Below are 9,192 nucleotides of genomic sequence, written 5' to 3'. Positions count from 1 at the left end.
AGGGATTGTAGTATGTTATATTTTGCAATATGAATAATTGTACATATCAATATAATGAAAAAACAAGCAAATCGAGTCCAAACTTTTAGGTTTCCAACCTGGCAACTGAATAACAAGATGGCGTACATTTTGTCGTCTGCTTCCCCCTACCCTTCATAAATGTAGAAAAAGTCCCCGAGTTTCCCCCTTCTTCTTGCCTTGGCTGCAATGTTTACGCGGCTGGGATTTATCACCGCGCGGCTCGCTGACAAGATAAAATAAACAAGCTCCCCCACTGGAATTGGGAACTAGTGGCCATATGCCTAGGTCACAGGTTCTTGGAATGATAAAACTGCAATTTACACAAGAAATAACGCAATTTGAAAGGAATTAAAGCAAGTTACAAGCTATTCGAGCAATTATTATTCGCATTTTGAAACAATTAGAGCAATTCGAAACAATGAGAGCAATTTAAACAAACTTCGGACCATTATTGTTCACTATACAAGCTACATGGCTTTTATGATCGGAATGAAACTACGTAGAACTTTGGAAGATATGATGACCTATGAATACTCTGTTCAAATCAGTCATTGTGCTAAACAGACAAGAATAATCTTCATCCTTTTGGAAATGACAAATGTAGATGTGTACCGTAACTGTCGATAGCTTATATAGCGCCGCTTCACAAATTTAACTATGCTCTTAGCGCTGTACATCGAGATATAACAATTTCAATAATATAAATACAAAGATGATATTATCATAATACACATTTACAAATATCACTCACGTGCATACATCCTCGTGCACACCACGCGCATACACACTCCCACTCATTAGCAAGTGCTTCCATCCCCCTGCCACTGAGATGTTCATATAAATGTGTTGCTGTTTTACGATCAAATATATCAGCTTGAAAGCTAATTTTAAAATCCGTTTTGAAAATATGTCCATGTCAATGGAGAAACTTTCAAAATCAGACATTCGGTTATGCCATGACAGGCTGTACATACTATTAGATGGTGCTTAGTGCGATGCTGTCGCCCCTCTTTACTCAAACAAAAGATGGCTGTAGCTGTGACATCTATATCAATCTTCAAATCAATGCCTCACACACACAAGGTCCTATGCGCTACTCAGGAAGCAGCAGCCACACTCTTCATTTGTCGTACGTGTCCAAGTGGAACAATGTCCTCAACGCGGTAACAGCCAGGGTCAGTGATACAGCTTGCATGATGTCACCTTTACAAGATGTCCTCAACGCGGTAACAGCCAGGGTCTGTCCTACAGCTTGCATGATGTCACCTTTACATGATGTCCTCAACGCGGTAACAGCCAGGGTCTGTCCTACAGCTTGCATGATGTCACCTTTACAAGATGTCCTCAACGCGGTAACAGCCAGGGTCTGTCCTACAGCTTGCATGATGTCACCTTTACAAGATGTCCTCAACGCGGTAACAGCCAGGGTCTGTCCTACAGCTTGCATGATGTCACCTTTACATGATGTCCTCAACGCGGTAACAGCCAGGGTGTGTCCTACAGCTTGCATGATGTCACCTTTACAAGATGTCCTCAACGCGGTAACAGCCAGGGTCTGTCCTACAGCTTGCATGATGTCACCTTTACAAGATGTCCTCAACGCGGTAACAGCCAGGGTCTGTCCTACAGCTTGCATGATGTCACCTTTACATGATGTCCTTAACGCGGTAACAGCCAGGGTCTGTCCTACAGCTTGCATGATGTCACCTTTACAAGATGTCCTCAACGCGGTAACAGCCAGGGTCTGTCCTACAGAATAGATAGGGCTTGCATGATGTCACTTTTACATGATGTCATTTTGACAACAACATCCACCCCATCAGGCCTAAAAAACATCGCTGCAGTAAGACCAATTCAACCAATGTATCGTTTTAAATATAAATAAATTGTCAAGTCACCTGATTAGGTGTTGCCTTAGCCTTCGACGATCACAAGTCACAATGCAAAGTGCAGTGATCTTTGTGTAAACCGGTAAGAAGAATACACCAATGACAGACAAATTACTTGAGTATGAATGGCAATATCAAGCTAGCGTGTGATACTGTAGCGATAGCTTCTCTTTTGATTAAAAATAATGTCAAGTGCAGTCAAAACCGTTCTGAGACTGGCTGGTTGACGATTTCTTTCCATTATTTTCACATAAAACAAACGATCACAAAAAGTTAAACAAAACAACATGAAACGGTTTAAGCGAAAACTGAAAGTGTTTTAACCTTGTGAAAACACAGTGTCTAAAAAATCATTTCAGACTCCTGTGCCTCAACCACTGCTCTGACAAACGTGGGAGGTGACGACGAGGGAAAAAACCCGTCTATTCAGCAGTTAACAGACAGAACAGTAAACAAGTGTGCATTCCTAGATACAACGTTGCTCTATGCATCAAATAAAGACTGTTGTGGGACAACGTTGCCCCTGCCAATTCCAAGTATACAATTGTGCTTTTGTCTCAACGCGGACTAGCCCAAATTTGTGTTCCTAATTTCAATGTTGCATTTGCTGATCTGATCGCGTAGCGCGACTCTTTTTTTTTTTTTTTTTTTTTTTTTTTTTTAAACCTCAGTTGCATGCAGGTTTGCTACAATTATTTTTTGCCTCTTTTTTTTTTTTTTTTTTTTTTTTTCTTTGGTGTATGGCTTGGAGCAAACCTTCTTCATAGGTCTTTTCTTTTCTCTGTCAAATGTGTACATTTTTAAATCAACAAACTTTATCAGTAAACTAATATGTTTAAATAAATAAATAAATAAAAATAATCGTAACATAAATTTATTTCTAATGTTCAGCTCAGTTTCCTTTTTTTTCCTTTTTTTTTCCTTCTCCCTCTTTCTTTTTTCTTTTTTCTTACATTTTTAAGTCAACAGCTTAAACACACACATTTAAATTTACTTCTTTTACCCTAATCTTTTCACCTCTATCATGGACAAATACCAACAATGGACAATTTTATTAAACTATTTTACAATTACCATTATTCTCAGTCTATATGTGTCGCAAATCTAACTCTGAATTAAACATGCACACAATTTCTATTGGTTTCCCGTATTTGAATTTTCCAACACACATTTTTGCCACAATAATAAGTAAATTGATATAGTTTACTAAATTGTTTGACATACCAGGTGTTTTCATGTATCCTAACAATGCTGTTTGAACATCAATTTTTATATTAACATTATATTGCTGAAATACCTTATTGGTTATTCTTTCCCAAATTGGATGTATAGCAGAACATTCATAAAAGAAATGTTCCACAAAATCAATCTTATCTGGACAGAATGAGCATTTGTTATTCATTTTAATTCCCATTTTACACAGCAAAATATTAGTCGGATATATATATGTTATGCAGTATCTTCCAGTGCAATTCTCTCAGTCTTGATTCTTTAGATACATTCCTTACGATGAGCCAATGCCATTTAGTTATTTCTATATTAAACTTATGCATCCAGAAATTCAGACAACAAGGGTTGTGTTCAGTTTTACTTATTAAATGTAATCTATAAGAACGTGCTGTAAATAACTCTTTATGATCGAAAAGCAGAACATTGTTTTCATTGGATTGCATGAGCATATACGCCGGATATCTTTTCATAAACGAGGTAACAGCAGTCTTTACCACATTATACTCTAACATCAGTGAAGGATAAGTACCCACTTTCACTTTAATCTGATCTAGGGATAACAGCCTGTTATTAACACATATATCACCAACTAATGCGATCCCACATTTAGCCCATTTCTAAAAAAATAACACATTATTTCGATACATAATGTTTTTATTATTCCAGACTGTTACCAACAGTGGGTTCTCTATTTCTGTGTGGGTGTTATTCTCTGTCCAGACTTTTAGGGCCTCCTCCCAAAAAGGGGCCAAATTAACATGTTCTTTTTTAAATTGCTTCCATTTTACTTTGGCATGAAAACAAGTCAGGTCTCTACCCAGTTGAGAGAACTGCGCTATTGGGATGAATGACCATTTTTCCGTATCAGTAGCCGTATGCAGCTTTCTTATCCATTCCAGCAGAAACGATTGCTGCATAATTTTAATGTCGGGCATACACAACCCTCCTTTTTCAAAATCAGCTTTTAACACACATCTTTTAACTTTTTCAAATGCTTTTTTGTTGGTAGTTTTTCTTTTCCACAAAAAGTGGTACAACATTGTGGTAACTCTGTTTAACACCTTCTCTGATAAATTAATTACTCTCATTACGTAAACTAATTGTGGAACGAGAAAACTATTTATAATACAAATTTTACCTAAATATCCAAGATTCCTTCTATGCCACGTGTTTATGACTCGGCTCATGTTTTCAATACGGCTTTCCCAGTTTTCTGAGAGGTTTGATGCGGGTACACTATTACAGAAAAATATACCCAATAGCTTTATTTTATTTTTCCAATTTAAGTCAAAACATAACTCACCCCTCGCTATGCTCGATCCCAACCACATTGCTTCTGTCTTTCTTGTATTTATCTCAAGACCGGAGATACTTGCAAACTGTTTTAAAATGTCTAAAGCAAGTTTAATATCGTCTCTGTCTCGTAAAAACAGTGTCACGTCATCCGCATATAGCGCTATTTTCAACAATGCATAAATATCTTCACTTTTATTAATTGGTATACCATGAACTCCGTTTTTCCCTCTCATTTTAATGGCTAATAATTCAATACCGAGTATGAAGGCCAAAGTAGAAAAACAGCATCCCTGTCTAATCCCGCCTTCTATCCTAATTTCTTCGCTAAGCCACCCACCGTATCCAATGCAGCTCCAGCTTTCTTTCATTAATATCTCTACCCATCTGACAAATTCGTTGCCAAACCCAAACTTGGAAAACACATACGTCATGTACTCTTGCGATATCGAATCAAAAGCTTTCTTAAAATCAACAGCAAGCATGGCTCCAGGTATATCATTTTGTTGAGCACTGTATACCACGTCGTCAACCATTCTTAGTAGGGACGCCATGTCCCGCCCCTTTAAAAAAGCAACCTGGTCAGGCTGTATGATGCTGTCAACTACACTTTGCATTCTTTGCGCTAAACATTTAGCCAACACTTTATAGTCAGCATTTGTTAGCGTGATTGGCCTCCAGTTATTCAAATTTTCTCTTGGGAGTTCTTTTCCTTTGTGTATTAAGGTTATTACTTCTGCGGATTGAGAATATGATAGGTTCCCTTTCTCAAATGCATAAGTATACGAATTCACAATAACATATTTCAATTTCACCCAAAAACATTTATAAATTTCCACCGTTAATCCATCTAATCCTGGTGCCGAGCCGTTATTTAATGTCATCAGGGCTCTAGCCGCTTCTTCTACTGTAATTAGTCCTTCACAACTATCTCTCTCTAAATCATTTAATTGAGGTACTTCATCTCCCTCAATAAACGTATCAACTCTTCCAAAAAGACCTTCTTTCGGAACTTTTTTCTTATAACATTTCAAAAAATGCTCTCTCTGAGCTTCCAAAATGCGTTTTTGGTCCGTTAGTACATTTCCGTCTTCTGTGGTTAAAACACTCATAACCTTCGAATTCCATCTACTCTTTTCTAAATTAAGAAAGAACTTCGTATTTTTTTCCCCTTCTGCAATCCATTTTATTCGTGATCTAATCATGGCACTTTTTGTTCTATTCTGTTCATGTATTTCTAACTGTAAACGAATCTTGTGTCGTCTTTTCTGCAATAATTCATTCAAAGGTTCATGACTTGGTTTCAAGTCACAATCGTTTAATTCTGTATATAGACTTAGTTTATCATTTTTTCTTTTCATTGCTTTACTTTTACTATATTCTATACTCTCATCTCGTATTTGTCTCTTCAGCAATTCCCATTTTAACTGGACGTCCGTTTGTTCTTGCTCACGCATAAACTCTTCTATAGCCGAATTCATAAATTGTACATATTGCAGATCATGTAATAACTCATTATTAAACTTCCAAAATCCAGGACCTCTGACAACCTCTGAGCACTGTAATACTGTATAGACGCATCTGTGATCGGAGTATGGAACCGAAAACATATTACATTCTTGACAATTGTTTACAATTCCATCACTTATAAAGCGCGACTCTTGTTGCTGTCAGCTTTCCACTGGGAGGAAGCGACCCGATTTTCCCAGCCATGAGATAATAATGTAGTAAGTGGGGGTGAAATAATGCAGCAGAGAAATTGTTTGCGATCCAGCAAATCAGACTGTGTTGGAATCTTCGATTTCTGGTATTTGTGCCATGCTAGCAGAAAAGGGTTTTTGGTACGGGGGAGGGGGGGGGAGATGAGAGAGGCGGGAGGGGGGTGGCGGGGGGGGGGAGGGGGAGGGGGGGGGGGGGGGGGGGTGGCGTGAGGTGACATTTCAGCCTTGAGAGTCATATTTGATTTTGTAGCGACTTTTTAAAATGCAAAAAATCCTCAAAGTCACGGTTCCAGTCTGAGCATGACTTTGAATGCACCCTTGCTCAGTGGCAACAAGGTCGACCTGACGGGTGCAACATTGCGGGGGTGGGTACAAAGGGAAGTTGAGCAACAGAGATAGAGTTATCCGTCGTCGACCGACAAAAGACACAGGAAACAATTCCCCCCAAAACACGAGTCTTTCAATGTTCGTTGTGCACAATCAGCCGGTCTCATCTCTGTGTCTGTTAACACGGGCTTTGCCATGAAAGAAGCCAAACGTACCCTGCACCCTTTGACTGAGACCAAAGATCTTCAAAGCTCTTTAATGCTGAGATTCGTCGTTTCCCTGTGATGACGTGCTGTGGTAAGATCAAGGTTATCAACGGTGTCTGCAACCTGCCCAACGTCTGCTGTTTTGCACGGGAGTGTCGATCGGTAGGACCGAACAAAATAGTTTTATGAGGATGAAAGTCGCTTGTTCATTACAATGCTTGTTATTCTCTCAGTGCCAGGAGAGGATGTAAGTCTCTTGTTCATTACACTGATTGTTATTCTCTCAGTGCCAGGAGAGGCTGAAAGTGGCTTGTTCATTACACTGATTGTTATTCTCTCAGTGCCAGGAGAGGCTGAAAGTGGCTTGTTCATTTCAATACTTGTTATTCTCTCAGTGCCAGGAGAGGCTGAAAGTGGCTTGTTCATTACAATACTTGTTATTCTCTCAGTGCCAGGAGAGGTTGAAAGTCGCTTGTTGATTACACTGATTGTTATTCTCTCAGTGCCAGGAGAGGCTGAAAGTGGCTTGTTCATTACAATACTTGTTATTCTCTCAGTGCCAGGAGAGGTTGAAAGTCGCTTGTTCATTTCAATACTTGTTATTCTCTCAGTGCCAGGAGAGGATGAAAGTGGCTTGTTCATTTCAATGCTTGTTATTCTCTCAGTGCCAGGAGAGGTTGAAAGTTGCTTGTTCATTACACTGATTGTTATTCTCTCAGTGCCAGGAGAGGTTGAAAGTCGCTTGTTCATTACACTGATTGTTATTCTCTCAGTGCCAGGAGAGGTTGAAAGTCGCTTGTTCATTACACTGATTGTTATTCTCTCAGTGCCAGGAGAGGTTGAAAGTCGCTTGTTCATTACACTGATTGTTATTCTCTCAGTGCCAGGAGAGGATGTAAGTCTCTTGTTCATTACACTGATTGTTATTCTCTCAGTGCCAGGAGAGGTTGAAAGTCGCTTGTTCAATACACTGATTGTTATTCTCTCAGTGCCAGGAGAGGCTGAAAGTGGCTTGTTCATTACACTGATTGTTATTCTCTCAGTGCCAGGAGAGGCTGAAAGTGGCTTGTTCATTACAATACTTGTTATTCTCTCAGTGCCAGGAGAGGTTGAAAGTCGCTTGTTCATTTCAATACTTGTTATTCTCTCAGTGCCAGGAGAGGATGAAAGTGGCTTGTTCATTATAATACTTGTTATTCTCTCAGTGCCAGGAGAGGCTGAAAGTGGCTTGTTCATTTCAATGCTTGTTATTCTCTCAGTGCCAGGAGAGGATGAAAGTGGCTTGTTCATTATAATGCTTGTTATTCTCTCAGTGCCAGGAGAGGCTGAAAGTGGCTTGTTCATTTCAATGCTTGTTATTCTCTCAGTGCCAGGAGAGGATGAAAGTGGCTTGTTCATTATAATGCTTGTTATTCTCTCAGTGCCAGGAGAGGATGAAAGTGGCTTGTTCATTATAATACTTGTTATTCTCTCAGTGCCAGGAGAGGTTGAAAGTTGCTTGTTCATTACACTGATTGTTATTCTCTCAGTGCCAGGAGAGGATGTAAGTCTCTTGTTCATTACACTGATTGTTATTCTCTCAGTGCCAGGAGAGGATGTAAGTCTCTTGTTCATTATAATACTTGTTATTCTCTCAGTGCCAGGAGAGGATGAAAGTCGCTTGTTCATTACAATGCTTGTTATTCTCTCAGGTGCCAGCAGACTGGATCCGCATAACTCTCCCTAACTCTATTACACATTTCGTATGCATTGAGAGTGCTCACTTGCCTTTGTCTATCACATCTCTAATTTAAATAGCGCTCTGCCTCGTTGGTTTAAAGAGTGGAACAATAGCGCTCTGCCTCATTGGTTTAAAGATTGGAACAAATAGCGCTCTGCCTCATTGGTTTAAAGATTGGAACAAATAGCGCTCTGCCTCATTGGCTTAAAGATTGGAACAAATAGCGCTCTGCCTCATTGGTTTAAAGATTGGAACAAATAGCGCTCTGCCTCATTGGTTTAAAGATTGGAACAATAGCGCTCTGCCTCATTGGTTTAAAGATTGGAACAATAGCACTCTGCCTCATTGGTTTAAAGATTGGAACAATAGCGCTCTGCCTCATTGGTTTAAAGATTGGAACAATAGTGCTCTGCCTCATTGGTTTAAAGATTGGAACAATAGCGCTCTGCCTCATTGGTTTAAAGATTGGAACAATAGCGCTCTGCCTCATTGGTTTAAAGATTGGAACAATAGCGCTCTGCCTCATTGGTTTAAAGATTGGAACAAATAGCGCTCTGCCTCATTGGTTTAAAGATTGGAACAAATAGCGCTCTGCCTCATTGGTTTAAAGATTGGAACAATAGCGCTCTGCCTCATTGGTTTAAAGATTGGAACAATAGCGCTCTGCCTCATTGGTTTAAAGATTGGAACAATAGCGCTCTGCCTCATTGGTTTAAAGATTGGAACAATAGCGCTCTGCCTCATTGGTTTAAAGATTGGAACAATAGCGCTCTGCCTCATTGGTT

The sequence above is a fragment of the Littorina saxatilis genome, linkage group LG1 (assembly GCF_037325665.1).
Source record: "Littorina saxatilis isolate snail1 linkage group LG1, US_GU_Lsax_2.0, whole genome shotgun sequence".
NCBI lineage: Eukaryota > Metazoa > Mollusca > Gastropoda > Littorinimorpha > Littorinidae > Littorina > Littorina saxatilis.
This window is presented reverse-complemented; position numbering follows the sequence as displayed.